The sequence below is a fragment of the Dama dama genome, chromosome 32, assembly GCF_033118175.1.
Source record: "Dama dama isolate Ldn47 chromosome 32, ASM3311817v1, whole genome shotgun sequence".
NCBI lineage: Eukaryota > Metazoa > Chordata > Mammalia > Artiodactyla > Cervidae > Dama > Dama dama.
The window spans coordinates 43,605,237-43,627,599 of NC_083712.1; the positions used below are offsets into that span (position 1 = coordinate 43,605,237).

Below are 22,363 nucleotides of genomic sequence, written 5' to 3' on the forward strand. Positions count from 1 at the left end.
ATCCCTTTGTGCGGTCACTGTGGTGTTTTACACAGACAGACTCCCTCAGTCCTCACGACAGCCTGACGAGGCGGGCACCCCCACTAACTCCATTTTACAGGCTGGGGGTTGAAGTGCTAGTCTCCCCAGCTTGTCCAGGCCTCGGCTCTGCTGGGGGGAGCCGGACTGGAGGCCCTGTGGTCTGTCCGGGGTGTGGCTTTCCAGGGTGTGGCTCCGGGACTCCTGCCTACCCTGTGGTGACGTCTGCACGGTTGAATCAGGATGAGGCTGAGAAGTTACAGCAGGGACACTCCACAGTTCTTTTGGTGGCTGAAGGAGAAAGTTCTGGGTCCCTCTTGCGTGGTCTGAGGGGCTCCCGCGAGCAGGGCCTTTCTGCTGAGATTCCCGTTCCTCCCCAGCCAGGGCTCCGTGGCCTTCAGAGCACTGCTGGCACCTGAGTGTGGGGACCGGGGCGGTGGCCGTGCCTACGTGCTGACCCCGGGGCGGGGGAGGAAGTCGCGGCCGCCTGCCCCCTGTCCGAGGTACCTCTGCCCGTCCTGCGGTGAGGAGGACTTGGTCAGCCCCGGCCGTGGTGACCGCGCCGCGGCTGCCTGCGGGGAAAGACGTCAGCCAGCCATGGTTTCAGAAGCAGGGGGAGACGGATCTTCATGGGCCGTCAGCAGGGTCCACCCTGGGTGTAGAAAAGAACATAATGATCTTGGTAAAAATAATATTTCATCTTCATAAGGAATCTTAACAAGTAAAGAAAATATTAAAGAAAAAGACAAACATCACTGCTGATTCCACTGAAACAGACTTTTTTTTTTTTTTTTAACTTTATTTCATATGTAAGGTGAGTGCAGAGAAAAAGAGAGTGAGCTGGTCAGTTGAGCAAGAAAAGGGAAATTTATTAGAGGGAAAAGAGAGGGTGACTGGCCCTTAAGGAGAACCAGTGTCCTCCCTTTCTGATAGAGTCCTCCTTATACCCCACCAATGAAAATTCCCTGAAGGGGTGGTCACACAACCGGAGGTCTGGAATCTGGTGGTCTTGCATCTTTGAGATGACGGGCGCCAGTGAGATAACAGGATGCCATTGGGGCAGTTTGGTCAGTCTCACAGATCACTGTGATTTTATTCTTTGTTTGCGAGGTCGACATAAGGAGCCTTCTTATCACTGAGACCCCACGTGGGCCCTATCACATTGAAACATTTCATTTACGTATTTGATGGTGCCAGCTCTTAGTGGCGGCATATGGAATCGGCTTCCCTGACCAGGGATGGAACCTGGGCTCCTTACGCTGGGGATGCTTGAGTCTTAGACACTGGACCACCAGGGAAGTCACAACTTTTTATTTTAAACTATCACCCCACTCCTTCCGTAAAGCTCTCTGATCTCCTCTGGGGGATTACACCTCTCCCCACGTTGTAGAGTCCTGGGGGGGGGGGGGATGGCGTTGTTACGAAGGGGCTTTGCCCCCAGGGTAGGCCTGTGACCTAGGTAAACAGTGTTCCTTCCCAAGGATTTGAGGAAAGTGACAGTTTAAAAATACCAGAGCTTGGAGCGCATTTATCCCTGGTAGTGGCACCTGAGTGACTCCTCCTGGGTGAGGACTTGCCTGAAGCACCTTATTTCTCACTTGTTTGCCAGCTTGGCTTCCCGGCTCCCAGGGTTGTAGTAGAACTTCTTTGGGTCACGTTAGTCAGAACTGTGGTTTGCAGTTAAAGATCTCTAACAGATAACACTTGCTTTTTTTTTTTTTTGCTTTTTAAGAGGAAATTTCTGCCAGTGCTCGATATATTTTCCTTCTGTTGTCTCTGAATGTTTTTACATACTCAGTATTTATATTGTTCATACGATTTTATGCCTATCCTGAAAATAAGTGTTTTTCCCATTTCACAAAAGTAGCTGTCTAATACTGTATTGCGTGGATGTTTCATATTTACTAAGGTAATTAACATTTTTGTCTTAAATAAATGTCTTTTTGTTTATTATTCATCATTTTAGGAACAGAGGGCTGTTTCATTTATTCAAGGTCCTGAAGATATTTGCGTTAAAATTTAATTTTCACTTTCCTTAAAGTTTGTAACTATTTACAATACCTTTTTAAAATTCAGGCATGCAGATTCAAGTGTATGCTTTCTAACATACAGAGGATTCAGGCAGGATTGCCAATGTTTTAGCAAGTCTGTGGCCCATGACTTTTCCAGGGTAAATGGCCATGATTACTGGCCATGCTTACCAACTTCTGGTTTTTGCAGAAATTCAGATTTATTGGTGCCTTGTCATGGGCTCTGACTTATCGAGTTGGCTTTCAGAGCCACTCTGGACACTTCCTAGGGTCTTGGGCAGCCCGCAGGCAATGATTCTGGGAACTTTGTGTCCAGAACCACCTGGCTCTGACTGTTCTAGAGGGTCAGCTGCTCTGGAGACGCTGCCTGAAGACAAGAGCCTTTAAGTTCTCCACCCATCTGAGAATGAGCTTTCGTCCATGCTGTCTGAAAAAGATGTGTGTGTGTTCCTGGTCTGACATGGCTCGCTGGGTAAGGATGGAGTCAGGGTCAGGTTAAACCTCAGGGGTCATGGGTAGGTGATGGTACAGGCTGAGGCTGATGCAAAGTGCCACGATGCAGCCGGGCATGTGGGGGCACCAAGAGGGGGTGAGGCATCGCCCCTGACCCCCTACCGTTCTCTAACCTCCCGAAAAGTCGTGATATCCAGGGACACTATGGAGCCCGAGACACTTGGTCAGAGCGGACTTACTGGTGCCTCGCTTTGAACTCCCTGCAGCTTCTTCACCCTTCTCATTCATGAGCCGGGAGTGCTGTGGCTGCAGAATGATGACCTGCAAAGACGCCCACCTCCTCATCCCTGGAGTCCGTGGTATCTTATGTAGTAGAGAAGGTTCTGCAGGGGTGATGGGGATTAGGGCCCTGGAGATGGGGAGATTATTTGGATTATCTTGGGGAGGGGCAGTGTAATCGCAGTGTTAAAAGACTTGGAAAAAAAGATGTGATGGAGAGAACAGAGAACCCATTGACACCACACCAAAAAAACACAACCGGCCATTGCTGGCCTCAGAGGTGGGGCCAGGAGCCATCAACCAGAGAGAAGGCAGCCCCTGGAAACTGGGAAGGTGGAGAAATGGTTCTCCCCCAGGAGTCTCCTTGTGCTCCAGAAGGATCCAGCCCTGGGATGCTGGGGCCAGCCCAGGAGGCCCATTTTGGACCCGTGACCTCCAGACCTGTAACACAATAGATTTGTGATGCTTTAAGCCACCAAGTTGGTGTAATTTGTCACAGCGGCTGCAGGAAGTGGGCGTGAGGTTGGTTTCCCCAGGGGCTGCCTGGCTCAGGGCCTCGGACACTGAGAAGCCAGGGCAGGGGTTTCATGCAGAAACCCCGTGTTCAGGCACAAATGTACTCGCCAGCCAGAAAGTCCTAGGGTTTTAGAAATGGGCTGTTTGAAGCCCCTATCCTTAAAGAATGGTGATAAAGTTGGTGATAAAAATAGAACAGATGACTTCTATTGATAGAAGAAAGTCTCTTACCCTTGAAAGACAGACACTTTGGTTAAGAATGGAACTATAGATCAGAGCTCTATTTCAATCCCACTATTTTTATTTTCACTTAGATTTGGGACCAGGACAGTTTACAGATTATAATATAGCCAGGGCATTTATAGACGTTCTCATATACAGTACCATTAACTGGTGAAGGTGTATCATTATGCCTCATTTTGAGCTTCGAGGAGGAGGCACTTTTTCCAAAGTGCAGCTCTTATAGTGTGGGAGGAGCTGACCATGACCTCTGTGCCCTGAATTAGAAAATAAACCTGTCCACTTACCTTCCTCCCCAGCCTTCATGGCCTCTTTTTTATTCCGGTTGCATTGCCTCCTTAGTGGCTAGTTTCATACATTCCATTTCTTTTTTTTTACCCTTGCTAACCTGAGAACTGATGCAGTTAGCCACCCTTGAGGTCTGAGATAAACGTTTCTTCTTTCTCCAAATAGTCCCTGGTGTCTGGAGCGGATGCATGTGATGTGACATTTCTACATCACATGTGGATGCGAACACCCAGCGCTAATGCTAAAGTGAATGCATGGTATTTGATGCTAATGTGGACTTCCCTGGTGGCTCAGCGGTCAAGAATCCACCTGTGAAACAGGAGACTCAGGTTCAATCCCTGGGTCAGGAAGATCCCCTGGAGGAGGGAATGGCAACCCTCTCTAGTATTCTTGCCTGGAGAATCCCATGGACGGAGGAGCCTGGCGGGCTGCAGTCCATGGGGTTGCAGAGTCAGACTGAAGCAGCTGAGCGCAGTGCTAACAGATAGTGTTTAATGCTAATATTAATATATAGTGTTTAATGCTAATATTAATAAATAGTGTTTAATGCTAAAATATATAGTGTTTAATGCTAATATTAATATATAGTGTTTAATGCTAATATTAATATATAGTGTTTAATGCTGTTATTAATATATAGTGTCTAATGCTGTTATTAATATATAGTGTTTAATGCTATTATTAATATATAGTGTTTAATGCTATTATTAATATATAGTGTTTAATGCTGTTATTAATATATAGTGTTTAATGCTATTATTAATATATAGTGTTTAATGCTAATATTAATATATAGTGTTTAATACTAATATTAATATATAGTGCTGACAGCCAGGTGTTTTTGTTACTGGCATACTTGTCTTTTATCAGCATGTTCAAAATGTTAAACACACTTATGATATTGTGTTCAGTTCTTTAGGCTTATACCAAAAGTCTTCCCAAATATAAGAACTTGAATATAAGGGAAATAAGGTTTGACCTTAAATTTTGATATCAATCCATTGGGTCTTAGGGTCCAAGCCCAGAATGCCTCATCTGTTTCAAGAGTTGAAGTGTTCCCAGGATGTCAGCTCAAGGGTAACCTGACTAAGTGAGGTAGCCTGTGTACCTGGAGGGGGCTGGCTGTCAGGTGGAGACATTGAAAAGGACAGTTTAAAAAAAAAATTTTTTTTTCTTAGTATATATATTTTGTTGAAGTATAGTTGACTTACAGTGTTTCAGGTTCACAGCAAGGTGATTCAGTTACACATACATTATTTTTCAGATTATTTTCCGTTATAGATTATTACAAGATTTTGATTACAGTTCCTTGTGCTATACAGTAAACCTTTGTTGCATATCTATTTTTTAAAATTAGAAATTTAGCATTCTAGTCATATGAAGTCAAACAGGTGGAGTCAAAATGGAAAAGGGCAGTCTTGAAACGGACTTTGGAATTGCCTCTCTACATTTTGTCCCCAGAGCTGTGGTGGGTGGCTGGTAGTGGAAGCCAGGGAAATCCAACTGCATTGTATGGGCTTGGTTATCCCGAGGCATCTGAGATCTTAGTTCCCAACCAGGGTTCAAACCCTGTGTCCTCTGGGTTGGAAGGTGGGGTCTTATCTACTGGACCATGGAAGAAGTCCCCAAAGTAGCTTATATTGAACTTAAACCAGCATCAGTCAGCTTTAAATCACAGGAAGAAAGACTTTAGTGCAAAATTTATTTTTTTTGCTTGAGTTGAAGACCATCTCGCTGTTGGTACCAGCTTGTTAAGACACTCAGCTATAGCGATATAGCAAATATAGCTAGTTATCTTCAGTCTTTACATTGATTGCACCAGGGAATTTGTTTTTATAGCCATCACTGTTTCTTTTGAAATTAATATGCTGAGCGGGACATTTAACGATCCATAAAAATATTGACTTTACGTAAAAGAAACAGCCAAAGCTAATTAGCACCGTGTGAATCTGCATATGCAGGCCGGCTCATTAGATGGAAGTGTGTTTTCAGCGGGGTGCTGAAGGTGTAGTTTTTGACTATGTGATGTGCTGAGAAGAAATGGCTGTCTTTTCAGATTTAACCTTTGAGATGGCAAGTGGAGTTCTGTTGACTGTTACAGCCTATGTGCTTTAGGTAAAATATTTTTTGTAGTTACTGATTTCATAGTGAAAGCAGTGCTCTTCATGCTTCTTTGATCAGGATCCTTCTCTGGGTGTGGGGTGGGGTGGGTGGAGCCAGAGCTTGAGGTCTTGGCTGGGGCCCTGGGGTGTGTCTGTTGTGTCTCCGTGGACGGACTAGTTCTGTTTTCTCCTGGGTGGTGTTTACCAGGAGGACCGGGGGCAATGGAGAAGCCCTTTGTCCTCCAAGAATTGATGTTTTTGAACTGTGGTGTTGGAGAAGACTCCTGAGAGTCCCTGGGACTTCAAGGAGATTCAACCAGTCCATCCTAAAGGAAATCAGTCCTGAATATTCATTGGAAGGACTGATGCTGAAGCTGAAACTCCGATACTTTGGTCACCTGCTGCGAAGAACTGACTCATTGGAAAAGAGCCTGATGCTGGGAAAGATTGAAGGCAGGAGGAGAAGGGGATGACAGAGGATGAGATGGTTGGATGGCATCACTGACTCGATGGACATGAGTTTGAGTAAACTGGGAGTTGGTGATAGACAAGGGAGGCCTGGCGGGCTGCATGGGGCCGCAAAGAGTTGGACCAGATTGAGCGACTAAAACTTTAACTTTCTTATGTGATTTTCTGTATACCGGAAACGAACACAAGCCTGGGTCTCCTGCATTACTGGCAAATTCTTTACCGTCTGAGCCACCAGGGAAACTCAATCTCTTACTTCAATTAAAAAAAAATAGAACCACCCCTCAGATCACAAGGGTGTGAACGCTAAAGAGCATCTGTGGCTGGGGAGTGCTGACGGCCCAGAGCCCGTGCGGAGTGGGGTTGGCGGGCGGAGGAGGTGCCCCGTTTGGGACTGGGTGAGCCAGGGTGGGGGGTGCGGGACGGACCAGACCTGCTCCGGTAGCAGCAGCGGGTTGTGGAGATGGCGGTGGCAGAGAGGGGACACAGGGGGTCTGGGAGGAGGAAGACGCCAGAGACCCTTGGGGGGTCGTGGGCCCCGGCCTCGCGTGGAGGACCCGGCGGGGACAGTGCTGGGTGGCCGAGTTCCCGCAGCGGGGTCGGGCCGGCCGCACCGTTGGTTCCTGTTTCTGGCGGTGCTCTGTGTTCGGCCCAGGCCTCGGGCCGTCTGGGAGGACAGCGCTGCGAACCCCTGGCTGTGTTTTCCGGCTCCCTGGCTGGGCAGCTGAGCTCAGACAGCCTCGGGGTGTCCCAGCCACGGCAGGGCCGCCTTCCCTGCAGGCTGCGGCTCAGGGTCCTCATCGGCGCTTTTGCTGCGATGGTTTGGAACATGGGACGGAAACCTCCTCCCAGGGGAAGTTTGGTCCCCTCGGGGCCCTGAGAACACATATTTGGGGCGGATAGAAAGGAGGGAGGCGGGTGGGAGTCCTAGATGCCCACCAGGTGCAGTCTGGCCCCTCAGCTCCACCTGGCTGTGGAAGGGGAGTCGCCTCTGTAACTCCCCAAAGAGGCTCAAACCCGTGCATTCCGCTGGTAGGGATGTACTCTCTTGAACAGTGTCTCTCCAGGTGGGATTAATGTGCTATTTTTAGTGTGAAGTGGCTCAGTTTAAATGCTTTTAGCCAGAAGCCCTCTCTCCCTGCTCGGAACCCCTGTGAGCACCCCAACTGGGGGCCACGTGCTGGTCACGTCCTATCTGGTGTTAGGATTGTTCCTCTGAGTTCTCTCTCTCCTGATAGATTATCACTATCGACTGCTGGGACAAAGGCCTTACTCATCTCTTTTATTAGCAAGGACACCTCTTCCCTAGCACTTCTGGATTAAGTTTGGCTGCATGTAAGGGAAAACCCAAGGGTCTTCCCTGCTGGCTCAGTGGCAAAGATTCCACCAGCAATGCAGGGGCTGCAAGGAGATGGCAGGTTCGATCTCTGGGTCGGGAAGATCCCCTGGAGGAGGGCATGGCAACCCATTCCAGTATTTTTGCCTGGACAGTCTCCATGGAGAGAGGAGCCTGGTGGGCTGCAGTGCATGGGGTCACAAAGAGTTGGACACGACTGATTCGACTTAGCACGTGTGTAACAGAAAACCCAAACCTCTGGATTGAAATGTAGGGGTCTGTTTTTCTGCTGTGGGAAGACGTGCAGAGGAGGTAGTGCTCCAGGCTGGTGACCAGGAGGTAGTGGTCCAGACAGGGCAGCATCTCCATCCTTAGCTTTCCGCCCTGCTTTTCCCTCCTTCTCAGGTCTAGAAACAGCTCCGGTACCTCTGTCCTTACGTTGCCTCCCAAATAGTAAGATGGGTGAATGGTGAGGTTGAGGGCGTGGGCTAGCTGAGGGTGCTTCTCACATACTTAGGAAGAGGGCAGCTTTCTTCTGTCCGCACCTCCCTGGCCAGAAGTAGGCCATCCTTAGCCACAAGGGATCTGGGGAAACAAAGTTCCTTTGTTACGGAGAGTACATTACTGCCTGGAGCAAGATTGGAGTTGTAATGGTTCTAATTGGGGATCTAAAGAAGAAGGAGAAGTAGGCAGCTAACTCCTACGTAAAAATGACTCAGATCAACACTTACCGAGTGAGTTGGTTTTAACAGTGGACAGGAAGCTGTGTGGCTAGAGGCGAGATCAAGGTCTAGACCCTGAAACTCATGATCGTTTGTGGGAGGCTACCTTGACATACTCCTTTCCCGATTTAGAACCAGTCTGTTGTTCCATGTCCAGTTCTAAGTGTTGCTTCTTGACCTGCATACGGATTTCTCAGGAGGCAGGTAAGGTGGTTGGGTATATTCATCTCTTTAAGAGTTTCCCAGTTTGTTGTGATCCACACAGTCAAAAGGCTTTGGCTTAGTCAGTAAAGCAGAAGTAGATGTTTTTCTGGAACACTCTTGTTTTTTCAATGATCCAACTGATGTTGGCAATTTGATCTCTGGTTCTTCTGCCTTTTCTAAATCCAGCTTGAACATCTGGAAGTTCATGGTTCATGTACTGTTGAAGCCTGGCTTGGAGAATTTTGAGCATTACTTTGCTAGTGTGTGAGATGAGTGCAGTTGTGCGGTAGTTTGAGCATTCTTTGGCATTGCCTTACTTTGGGATTGGAATGAAAACTGACCTTTTCTAGTCCTGTGGCCACTGCTGAGTTTTCCAGATATGCTGACATATTGAGTGCAGCACTTTCACAGCATCATCTTTCAGGATTTGAAATAGCTCAGCTGGAATTCCGTTGCTTCCACTAGCTTTGTTTGTAGTGATGCTTCCTAAGGGCCACTTGACTTCGCATTCTAGGATGTCTGGCTCTAGGTGAGTGATCACACCATTGTGGTTATGTGGGTCATGAAGATCTTTTTTTGTATAGTTCGTCTGTGTATTCTTGCCACCTCTTCTTAATATCTTCTGCTTCTGTTAGGTCCATACCATTTCTGTCCTTTACTGAGCCCATCTTTGCATGAAATGTTCCTTGGTATCTCTCATTTTCTTGAAGAGATCTCCAGTCTTTCTCATTCTATTGTTTTCCTCTATTTCTTTGCACTGATCACTGAGGAAGGCTTTCTTGTCTCTCCTTGCTATTATTGGGAACTCTGCATTCAAATGGGTATATCTTTCCTTTTCTCCTTTGCCTTTGGCTTCTCTTCTTTTCTCAGCTATTTGTAAGCCCTCCTCAGACAACCATTTTGCCTTGTTGCATTTCTTTTTCTTGGGGATGATCTTGATCACTGCCCCCTGTACAATGTCACGAACCTCTGTCCATAGTTCTTCAGGCACTCTGTCTATCAGATCTAATTCCTTGAATCTATTTGTCACTTGTTGAGACCCGCCTATAATTCAGAGCCAGCCCTCCATTCCTCATACACACGGGTACTCAGGATAGAGTTCTGTATCCACAGAACTCAGCCAGCCTTGGATCCTGTAGTACTGAAGCATTTCCTGTTGAAAACAGTCTTGAGTGTAAGTGGACCAACGCAGTTCAAACCCGTGGTTGTTCATGGGTCAACTGTATCCTTCCTTCTTTTGGATGGATGAATCAGTTTCTCTGGTGTGTGCATGTGTGTGAAGGTGAAAATAAGTCCTTTTTCCAGAGCAGAGCTCTGTCGTGGGAGGCAGTGTGGGCACATTTAGAGATGGCTGAATGGTTTGGACTCTATCAGATAAATGATGGCACAGTGTGAACTGTTTAGGGCCAGGGAGCTGACAGCATCACATCAGTATTTCTGAAAATCACGAAAATATTGCATGTAGTAATCACCAGTTCATATAAAATAAAAACAGTACATCAAAAAAAAAACAAAAAACAGTACATCAATGGCAAGAAAAAAAAGATAATGTGTTCAGTTAGATCATTTTGAGAACACAGGCATTTCTTGCCGCTCCGCATTTCTATTGATATAGCATAGTTCTGCTGTGCCCAGTCACTCAGTTGGGTCCGACTCTTGCGACCCCATGGACTGCAGCCCGCCAGGCTCCTCTGTCCATGTTGATTTCTCCAGGCAAGAGTACTGAAGTGGGTTGCCATTTCCTACTCCAGGGGGATCTTCCCGATCCAGGGATCACATCTTTAGAACTCATACCCCTTCCAGACTTGTTTCAGTGGCGGGGCCAGGAGAGGCCACCCTGACGAAAGGGCTGAGTCCGGAGTGAGTGGATCGGAAGAGGAAGGAGTAACCCAGGCTGCTGTTAGAAGGAGATGAGAGGGTGCAGGTGGGGCGGGGGGAGCAGAGTTTTGGGAAGTATCCGTAGTTTGCACAACAGGCAACAGAACTGTGAAATTATTGGAGCAGGATGTTGACAGGAGCGGAGGTTATCAGGGAAGGTTTCCAGGCACAGCGCTGTCTTGGAAGCCAAGAGTGTGTTCATGCTAAGTCGTTTCAGTCCTGTCTGACTCTTTGCGACCCCACGGACTGCAGCCCGCCAGGCTCCTCTGTGTCTGGGACTTTCTAGGCAAGCATGCTGGAGTGGGTTGCCATGCCCTCCTCCAGGGGATCTTCCCCAACCAGGGATCAAACCCTTGTCTCTTAGGTCTCCTGCATTGGCAGGCGGGTTCTTTACCACTAGCGCCACCTGGGAAGCCCCTTGGGAGAAGCAGCCGCAGCTCATTTTTAAAGGGCAGTCTGAAATAGGGGTGGGGGAGCCTCAGCCCTTGGGGTGTGAGCGGAGCTGCTGAGACGCCTCATTGAGAGTGAAGTGAGTGAGGACTGGTCTCCTGAGGCCAGAGGAGGGATTCTCAGGCCTGTCCTGTGGTTTCCTTCGTACCACCTCTGCCTTCTCCTCTTTCTTCCGCCCTCACTGCCTGCATTTCTAAAGCGTCACGCACTGGGTGGCTTCAAAAACAAACGTACTGTCTCAGTGCCGGAGGCTCAAGGTCCAGCCTCGAGGCATGGTCAGGGCCAGGCTCCCCCTGAGGCCGTTGGGGGTAGTGGCCTTCTTGCCTCCCACTCCCAGCTCCCGGCCAGCATCCTCGGGTCCCTGGGCTTGTAGGCACACCTCTTGCATCTCTGCCTCTGTCCCCACATGGTGTCCTGTCAGCGTGTCTCCATCCTCCCGTGGTCTCTGCTTGGAAGGACACCAGTCATCTGGAACTGAGACCCACTCAGCTCCATGTGACCTCAGCCTAACTCATCACACCTGCCATCATCCCGTTTCCACCTAAGGTCACACTCTGAGGTCCTGGGGGTGAGGGTGGGGACACAGTTCAACTGTGATACCCAGCAAGCCTTCATCCCTCTTTACCAGACCTTCTAGGGAAGTGGCGCGTAGCATCTGGAGTCCCTGAGCTGCCGCCTCCCGCCTGCACCTTCCGTGGACGTCTCTGCCTGTGACCCCTCTCCCATGCCCTCTGCCATGTGGCTTTATTACCCCTGTCTGCTCAGATTGCCTCCCCGCTTCTGTGAGCAGAAGTCACCCAATGCTCTCTGGACCCTTCAGAGACTCAAAAGGAACCTCCCGGGAAACACCCCAGGAGCCCACAGCCCAGCACAGATTCAGGATCAAGGAGCCGTTGGAGTGGATGGTGACTTGGTGGGCGAGGGTTCCCGGAAGACGCGGGGTAGGGCATCAGGGATGGGAGGAGAAGAGAACGCTGGAACCTGCTTCTGAAAATACCACTCTTTGGGGTAGGACCGGGGCTGGGCTTCCCGATGAGGCTGTTTCTGGATGCTCACCCAGAAGCACTGCCAGCATCCAGTTAAGGTGACTGGGCTCATTGTCATGGTTACACCTTGGGGTGCTTGCTTCCAGGCTCCGCCCTCTGCACAGCTTTGGACAGCCCCATCGTGTGTTAGGGTCTGTGCATTTAGGTACCTCAGTGAGATGGTCCTCTGCCTTTAGTGACGTAACAGGAAACTGAACATCCATGCAACTTTGGGGGACTGTTATTTTGGCCAAGAAGGCGGTTTTTAAAAATGCAGAGGTTGGCGCTTCTGTTTCTTTGATGATGGTGGTTGCAATGGAGAGGCTTGGTGGAGGTGAGGAGTAGCTTGGTGGGAAGGTCTTTGGGGCGGGCTGATTGGTAGTTTAGCAGGAGAAATTCTAAGATGATGTGGGCCCTGGGAGAACAGGCAGAGTGAGTTTCTGGAAGCAGAGTGCCCACGACTACAGGGGGCGCTGTGGATGGACACGGCTGCCATCACTACCTTTCCTTGGCCCCTATGGGCACATGTGTCCGCTTCTGCTTCCTGGGTCGTTGGGTGGATGCTAAAGGAAGGAGGTTTGGTCTTGGATAGCTCTGAGCTATAACCCTGGTCTCATGGCTTCATCACTCTTGCCATCTCGGGCATGCAGCTTCCTCACCCGCAACATAGAGGGGACACTGCCCTTGAGGCTCCAGGAAAGAGTCAGTGAAGTAAGGTATGTGAGAAGTGGCTGGCCCAGTGCTTCTGGGCCTGGGGGAGATGCCATGTGCTGTTGATTTATCCCCTTCTGGGTCCGAGGAGCGTAGAGACTGCAACAGACAGAAGGGAAGTGGCAGCTATGGGTTTGCCAGGGCCAGCCTGGAGCAGAGAAGTACACTATCTGTGTGACCCTCCCTGCGTGTCAGTCGTGAGGTGCTGAGTCCAGGCTAAAAATGCAGCTGTGGAAGCCTGTGGACTCTTAGGGCTTTTCCACTCACTGTCCTTTGCTTAAGAGCCAAAGATACGTTTGGAGCTTGAACGCGTGAAAAATATTGTTTTTTTAAGAGCCATTTTAAAAATCGAAGTGTAGTTAACTTCCAGTATTGTGTTAGTTTCATGTTTACAGAAAAGTGATTCAGTTACACATATATGTATATGCGCATAGGCATGTATACACACACATGTACACACACATACACACATACACATATGCACAAACACATATACATATGCATATGCACACACATATACACACATATACACACATGCATATACACACATATACATATGCATACACACACATAAACACACACACATACATATGCATACACACATACACACATATGCACATATGTATATACACACATATACATATGCATATATACACATATACACACATATATACATATGCACACACATATACATATGCATATATATACATATACACACATACCCATACACATATACATATGCACATACACATACACATATATACATATGCATACACACATATATACATATGCATATGTACACATATATGTACATATGCATATACACATGCATATATATACACACATATACACACATACACATATGCATACACACACATATACATATGTATATATACACACGCACATGTACGCATATGCATATACACACACATATATACATATGCATATATACACACACGTATATACATGCATATACACACATATATACACATGCATATATACACACATACACACATACATATGCATATATACACACACATATACATATGCATTATATATACACACACATACACATACATATGCATATATACACACACATATGTATTTTTCTTTTCCAGATTCTTTTCCATTATAGGTAATTTGGAGATAGTGAATAAGGTTTCCTGTCCTTGTCGTTTATCCCTTTTATGTATAGTATTGTGTATCTGTTAATCCCAAACTCCTGATTTATCTCCACCTCTCCCCCCGCACCACCACCCCCACTATCCTCTTTGCTAACCATAAGTTTGTGAGAAATATTAATTTGTAAATGTAATGATAGTGTTGATTTCGAACTTTATACCGTAAAAGCTTCCTTATAAGCTGAAGTTTTATTTGTGATGTCCCTTTAAACGGACAACACTGTTGGGATATATTGCTTCTTGCCACTCAACACCCAGGATTTGCTCAACCGTGTTTTCTCATCAGTGTGAATTGAATCCTCTTAACATTTACTGTTGAACTTGTTAGCATTTCTTCCTTTGTCTCTTTTTCTACCTCCTCACCACCCCACCTTCCTGCAGGAGGGCAGTGTTTTCAACTGCTGTAAGACTGATGGAACATTTCAGGCTGCTAATATCAGTTCTGAAACTTTCAGTTCTGTATTTCCTGCCCGCCCCTGCCCTAGCACTTACTCAACTATCATTTTGATGTTTATTTACTTTTTTACTGGACCTGACTTAACACAAGGACCATGAGTTATCCTTTAAAGACATGTAGGAAACTGAAGTTGCAGTGCCCTCTGAAATAGATTTTTATTGAAAGTATAAATTAAGGGAAAAAAAGACTATGGAAAGAGTGACCCAAATCTCTTAAGTCAGCAAGCGAGGCTCTGGAAAAGGTGAGCCAGGGTCAGTTCCTGGGAGACTATAGGGACTGTCTGCAGTACTTTCAGGAAGAATGGCCAAGAGACGTGCTTAGTCTGTTGAATTAAAGAAGAGATGGTGAAATAGACAATCTACACAGCATTGAGCAGATTCTTCTTAGCCCTCGTGTTACATAAATGTAACAGGAGCGCAAATGCTAATGATAAATTCAGGAACATTGCCTCAGCAACTGGCAAACAGTCCTGCTAGGAAATAATTACAGGGTTTCAGACAGTTTAACACATTATTATGCAAGAAGTGTTAAATGAAGAATTTTGTTTTTAACCCTTCAGATGTTCCTTCTCTCTTCCTCCTTCGTACAGAAAGTATAGAGTACATGCCCCAAGCACTCAGGGTTCACTCCCTGGAATTCATTAAATATTGTGCCATGTCTGCTTCAGATGTTTTTTTAAAGGGAAGGAGTAGGATGTTTCTGATAGCTGACTCTTCATCCGCCGCCTCGGCTCCCTTCCCAGAGGAAGCTGCTGTGGTGGGTTTGGTGAGCTTCCTGTCATGGGGCATATGGCTGTTTGATGGTTGAGGTGATGATCAGCTTGTCTTAGATGAACCGTCCTTGGTGCAGATGACTTTCCTGCCTCTGTGTCAGTCGCTCAGTTGTGTCCAACTCTTCGTGACCCCGTGGACTGTAGCCCGCTAGGCTCCTCTGTCCATGGGGATTCTCCAGGCAAGAGTCCTGGTGTGGGTGGCTATGTCCTCCTCCAGGGAGTTCTCCTCCAGGGGATCTTCCTGACCCAGGGATCGAACCCGGGTCTCTTGCATTGCAGGTGGATTCTTTACTGCTGAGCCACCAGGGAAGCCCAAATCCTGCTTCACCATGGGCTTCTAACGCCAGCAGGGTGCCGGGATGCTCAGCTGATCGTTATTTCTTGACATATGGATTATAAACCGTGTTCACTCCCCATGCAGAGTCATGCTGTGTTCGTTTTTAATTATACATTTTATGGAATGACAGAGACAACCGTAATGAATTTTTGCCTTTTTTTTTTTAACACTTGAAATGAGAAGTGGCAGATAGTTTCCAGGGATATGGAGTAAGCTGATGTAGTTGTTCTGTTTTCCAGAGATATGGGGTAAGCTGGTTTAGTTGTCATGTTTTTCCTAGAAGTATGCCTTAGGGAGGAAGAATCAAGCCTCCAGGGAGTAAATGCTTCGCACACCCTGTGTCGCCCCCGTCTAGACTGCGATTTGGAAAGAAGTCATTGTTACTCCTGGACACGGCCCCCCACCTGACCTTCACTCGGGGTTTGGTTTATGCACTGTTGGAGCAGAGGGTCTGACGTGGAAGGCCTTAGCCCCCTGGTGGCCCATGGCTCTGTCCTGAGCTTACTTACAGACTTATCTTACTTACAGACTTATCTGTAGTTTACTACAGTAAACTAAGTGAGCTTAGTCTGTAAGCTTACTTACAGACTTATCTGTAGTTCTTAATTCGGGCTGTACTTCTGAAACACTGGGGGGCCTGGAGGATTCCAGAACGCACCCAGGTGGCCACATCCCCGGGGTTTTGGACTCACCAACTGCCCCCTTGCCCCAGGAGTTCAGCTGACAGTCCCTCTTCCGATGCGCTTTCCTAGACCAGCCTTTCTAGAACCGCCTCCCCTGCCACCCCAAACACCAGCAGCTGGACCGCAGCGTGGCACCCACTGTATTTCCTTCCTGGCGCTAGAGCCGTTGGAAATCGTCTGTGAATCTGCTCCCTGCCTTATTGTCTCCCCTCTCCCCGCTAGGAAATGGGCCCCTTGAGGGCGGGCCCTGCCTCTTGTTTACACCGTGTTCCTCTGCCTGGCACGGCGCCTGGTGTAACACACACGTGGGAAATGGTTGTCAAGTGAGAATGTGAATTCTGAAATCAAAAGGCATCGATGGGCCAGTGGGTGTAAGTTTGTCCTTTTAATAAGACCCAAAGAGCGCCGACTTCTTTGCTGAAAAGATGCACCAGGCTCTTTGGGCGTGTTTAATCAGAATGTTGGGCATTGTGTCCAGGAGCCCAGTCCTGGGCCTGTATCCTGGCCTCCCCTCATTATTTCCTAATGAATACTGATTATTATTATATAATAAAAATACAGCCTCAAGCATGTATACAGTGGTAATAGGCTCTAAGCGTTAGTCGCTCAGTTGTGTCCGACTCTTTGTGACCCATGGACTGTAGCACCCCAGGCTCCTCTGCCCCCATGGGATTCTCCAGGCAAGACTGTTAGAGTGGGTTGCCTTTCCCTTCTCCAGGCGGTCTCCCAGGGATCAAACCCAGGTCTCCTGCATTGCAGGCAGATTGTTTAGCATCTGAGTCAGCAGGGAAGCTTTGTCTGACCAGATCCTTTCCTCAGGGGTGGGGAGATCACACACAGGTGATGAAAGAGGCTCAGAGCAGGTAAATAATGCAGCTGATAAACTACGATGTTGGGATTAACATACGCTGCTGCTGCTAAGTCACTTTAGTCATGTCTGACTCTCTGTGACCCTATTGACCATAACCCGCCAGGCTCCTCTGTCCATGGGATTCTCCAGGCAAGAATACTGGAGTCGGTTGCCATGCCCTCCTCCGGGGGATCTTCCTGACCTGGGGATCGAACCCACATCTTTTACGTCTCCTGCACCGGCAGGCAGGTTCTTTACCACGAACGCCACCCTGGGAATCCTTTATATACACCCAAGTACATGTAAAATCCTGGAGAAGGGCATGGTAATCCACTCCAGTATTCTTGCCTGTAGAATCCCATGGGCGGAGGAGCCTGGCAGGCTATACAGTCCATGGGGTCTCAAAGAGTCAGACATGACTGAGAGACTCACATACACACACACATAAAATAAATAATCCTCAAGGACCTACGGTATAGCAGTATAGACTATACTGCTATACCGCTATAGACTATACTGCTATACAGTATATATACTGTATAGGGAACTTTACTTAGTCATGTTCTGTATAACCTAAATGGGAAAAGAGTCTGAAAAAGAAAATACATGTATATATATATGTGTGTCCGCGTGTGTGACTGAACCACTTTGCCGTATACCTGGAACTAACACAGCGTTGTAAATCAACTATACTCCCGTATACAATAAAAATTAGAAAAATAAAATGGAGATCAAAAGCAATAGATAAATAAGTAAGTAGCGTGGCCTTGTCCACATGGTGGTACAAGAGGACGGGGCCGGTGCCCTCTTGGGCGCTGTGGCGGGGTCAGGGCACCGGGCGCTCGCTGCCCCTGCACTCCGGGCTGACGGTTTCCCGCGGCTCCTCTCTGGGTGCAGGTGAGGACCGGGAGGCTTGGCTCTGCTCCACAGGGAACCCTCCCTCCTCGGCGAACTGCTGCAAACCCTGATCAGCGCAGACCATGAGTTTCAGGAAGAAGATCCGAAACCAATCAGTGCATCAGCGTCTAAGCGCCTGACTAAGGGAGATGAAAAGCCGTCCCCTGGATGGGCCTCCGTGCGGTGTGTGGGGATGGGTGCTGCCGTGCCTCGGATGCAGGGGGTGGAGGGTGGGTCACGGGTGCTGAATTGACTAGTTGGCTTCATAGCTTAGCATGTGCACTGCGCGTGTTCCTCTGCACGTGGAAACATTGCATCGTTCAGCCGTTAAAACACGAGAAATAAAACAGTTGTGTGATGGGTTAACCTTGACCTCGGAACCAGACTCACCTGCATTTCTCTGGTTCCACCTCCCGCCTCGTCCCCCTCCTTTGTCCCTGTCTCTGCCGGATTTTAAGTGATGTCAGTCAAACCTTTGATCTCCGCCATCGATGTAGTTTGAATGTGGCCCCTGAGGATGGTGACCACACGCTGGCCGCCCGGAGTGCCCAGGGGGGTGTCTGCTGTCCCTGCAGGGTTATCAGTGGTGGTTCCCTTGCTCTCCCATGTGTGACCCCTTGGATGATAACTTACACCTTCTCCAGAACCCTCTTCTCCCAACTTCCCATGTGTGATCGGTGACTTTAAGTAAATGGTCTCCACCTCTGACGCTGCATCACTTACAGTGGTGCTGGCCCGGTGGTCATTCTTCCTGCTGCTGACCTACCCACAGGTACCTGTTGTCGTCCAGTTGCTCAGTCTTGTCCAACTCTTCGCGACCCCATGGACTGCAGCACGCCAGGCTTCCCTGTCCTTCACCATCTCCCGGAGCTTGCTCCAACACATGTCCATTGAGTCAGTGATGCCATCCAACCATCTGGTCCTCTGTCGTCCCCTTTCTCCTCCTGCCTTCAATCTTTCCCAGCATCAAGGTCTTTTCCAATGAGTCGGCTCTTTGCATCAGGTGGCCAAGGCATTGGAGCTTCAGCTTCAGGGTCTGTCCTTCCAATGAACAGTCAGGATTGATTTCCTTGAAGATTGACTCGTTTGATCTCCTTGTAGTCCAAGGACTCTCAAGAGTCTTCTCCAATACCACATGTCCTCCTCTAAATCAGGCAGCTTTATAGGAAATAACTGGTAAGCAGATTGGCATCCGCAGTGTTAACAGGGCCCCTTAGTTAGCATGCATGCTTAGTTGCTCAACTGTGTCCGACCCCTCTGTCCACGGGATTCCCCAGGCAGGGATACTGGAGGGGGTTGCCATTTCCTTCTCCAGGAGATATTTCCTACCCAGAGATTGAACCTGGGTCTCCTGCATTGTAGGTGAATTATTTACCCTCTGAGCCACCAGGGAAGCCCTTAACTGGGATTCAGAGGTTGGCGCTGGCTCTGTGTAATTGTGCATTTTGGACTCGGAACTGCCTGAGCTCTCAACCAAGCAAGGATTTCCTGGCTTCAGCAGCAGAATTTCCACCGGCAGTGCTGGTGTGTGTTCTCAGATCCTGTTGAACCTCACACTGCTTTTCCCTTGAGCTGCCTTCTGGATTTCCTGGCCTTGGATGGCTTTGGTCAGTGGATCAGAGAGGCCGCCGCCTCCTGTTGGCTGGACCCCTCGGTGCTGGGACAGCTTCCCCAGGGCCTCTCTCCAGGCCCCTTTCTCAGACATCCTGAGGGTCACGAGTTTCTCTTCTGTGATGTATTTTAGCCTGAGGACTGTCTGTGGTGTTGATTTTTGCTCAGATAGGATGTGGAGGGAAGTGAGAGCCCCCCCCACCAGGCCTTTGCTTGGTGTTGCCCCTGCCCCCCGCCGGGGGACCACATCCTGGGGGGGACCACATCCTGGGGGGACCGCATGCTGGGGGGACCACATCCTGAGGGGACCACATCCTGGGGGGACCTCATCCTGAGGGGACTGCATCATCCTGGGGGGATTGCATCCTGGGGGGACCACATCCTGGGGGGACCACATCCTGGGGGCATCTGCCCTCCATACGCCTGGGGTGCAGCCACAGTTTATCATCCCTGTTACAGCGATCCCCCTCCTTCCCTGGAGGCTGGACACGTAAGAAAGAACTCTTCTGGGGGCCTGATGGGCTTCAGATGAGGAACAGGCACCCCGAAGCCCCACGTGGTCCTCCTGGCCCCGACTCTGGTGCCTGGGCTCACATTCCTGGCAGCCTGAGTGGGGGCGGCCCCGACAGCTCTGGTGGGTGGGCTGGGGGGTTGGAGGACCATCAGCCTCCCTCCCCCTACAGTTTTCCTTTTAGGAAATAAAGTTTCCTTTGCGGATGTTGAGGAAAACGCTGGTCCCTAGGAGAACACAGATACGGCTGAGCTGGGCTTTGACTCACACTCTTGGCTATTTTGTGAAATCTGTTAGAAGCAGAAACAGAATTCTTCCTAATTTAAATGGAGGGGTCCTGGGGATTCACTGGCAGACAAAGAAAGAGGGGCGTAAACACCTCCCCCTCCCCACTACTGTGGTTTACTGGGTAAGGCCAGGTGTGATTCGAGGAGGAGAGGGATTAGATGTATTTTAAAATAAAAACCCATTCGTGATGCTTCGGAACAATCCATCTAAAGCATAACGGGGGCTCTAGAAGCGCACAGGCTCAGGGGCACTTTGCTTCTCTCTCCCGCAGCATGTTCACTGGGTGATGATTTCCAGGCAGTGGGGGCACGGGGCGGGGAGGGGAGGAGAGAAGGATGTGAAAGTGACCTACTGAATTGCCTAATTAACCATAAAATGCAGCCGATTTGGAGCGTTCTCATTCTTCATTCAGAACCTTGAAAAGCTCTTCCAAGTGCAGTGCGGATGTTAGTCTGAGGGGCCAGAAAAGCACAGCAGAGTGGATGCCGCCCTCTGGGTGTGTGTGTGTGTATGTATGTGTGTATATGTGAGAGACACTCAGTTGTGTTCGACGCTTTGCGACCCTATGGACTGTATCCCGCCAGGCTTCTCTGTCCGTGGGATTCTCCAGGCAAGAATTCTGGAGAGGGTGGCCATTCCCTTCTCCACGGGATCTTTCTCTCTCAGGGATTGAACCTGGGTCCCCTGCACTGCAGGCAGCTTCTTTGCCGTCTGAGCCACCAGAGAAGTCCCCGCCCTCCAGGAGCCCCCAGCTACTGGGAGGATGCGCCGTCTGGATGCCCGCACACCGTGTGTGTGACGTGAAGAATCTCAGGGCTGGGAGGAGCGTCCGGGGTCCTGTGAGCGGAGGACCCTGCTGGTAGCCGTCGCCCTGGGGAGAACTGCAGTCAGTCACGGCCAGAAGCCCCAGGCTTGGCTCTCGTGCGTGTCTTGGTTTAGAACATGTGGTTTTGAGCGATTGAATATGATAGCTTTTATCCATCAGTGAGCCCTCCAGCCCCAGGACGATGCTCTATATTTGGCTGAACTTGGTTTTCCTGTGCCAGATGCTCTGCTCTCAGTGGTAATCAACCCTCCCCTAGGTCTCAGGGGAAGTGAGCCCCTTCTTAGGGTGTCCCGGCCTTGGGCCAGCTGCCTTCTGCATTTCCTTGACGTGGATGATTTTGGTCATTGGGTCAGCAAGGCAGCGGCCTCCTGTTGGCCGGATCCCTCGGTGCTGGGAGAGCTTCCCTGGGGCCTCGCTCACCCGCCTTTCTCAGACATCCCAAGGGTTAAGTGTTTCCCTTTCGTGGAGTATTTTTAGCCTGAAGACCATCCAAGGTGTTGATTTAGATCCAAGGACAGGAAGGAAATAGAAGGGATGTTCAGTAGGCAGGGGCCCGAGGAGGGTGAGTGATGCTGGACGAGATCCAGTCCTGGCTCTGGTCTGCATGGGGGCTGTTGCCAGGCTGGGCTCCCCTCGTTCTCTTTAGGGGAGACTCTGAAACCCAGAGTTTTCCCTCCCCAGACAGATCCATGGCGGCTCAGCTCTTGTCGGGAAGGGAGCCACCACATGGCATGCGCGCTGTTTGACTTGGTCTTACGGGTGAGGTCTGGTGCTGAAGGTGGAGCTGGGGGAGGGCTGGGAGAGGACGTGTGTCCGTGTGCACGTGCCAGAGTCCAAGGTGGAAAAGCCCAGGTGAACGCAGGGCCCCCTGGAGGGCGTGGACTGTGAAGGGGGGAGGCGGGAAGGTGGGGAGAGTCTGGGGGCACAGGCAGACCACGTGGACCACGGAAGCCTTGTGTGAGGGGCTGTGATGAGATCAGACTGCGTTTTTGGGAGGTGAGTCTTGCAGTGGTGGAAGGGGGTGAGGAGGAACTTCCGGAGGAGACCATGGTCATGGTCTAAGCGGGATTTAAAGCAACATGTAAGGTGGCTGTGAAACCAGTCGAGTGCTTCATGAGACTTACGAGGATCTCAGTTCTTGCAGGAAACAGTGTCTCAGAGGAGTAATTTAGGGGGTGACGTGAGGTAAGAATTTTCCTTCATGAATCAGCAAAGCTTCTTGAAGATTAA

At 49.2% G+C, this 22,363-nt stretch overlaps 1 protein-coding gene across 9 annotated transcripts in view; it reads left to right on the plus strand.

The window, feature by feature from the left end:
* The window catches only part of CSGALNACT1 (chondroitin sulfate N-acetylgalactosaminyltransferase 1), a 321,780-nt gene that overhangs the window by 30,375 nt on the left and 269,042 nt on the right, over positions 1–22,363 (plus strand). The window contains exon 1 of one of the 9 annotated variants that reach the window (XM_061134458.1): positions 8,543–8,656. The exons of 7 other annotated variants lie outside the window; for them this stretch is intronic. The gene's annotated coding sequence lies outside the window, so the exon portion shown is untranslated. Of the gene's footprint in view, positions 1–8,542; positions 8,657–22,363 lie in introns of those variants that run through there. One more of the 9 variants, XM_061134471.1, reaches the window with a different exon arrangement.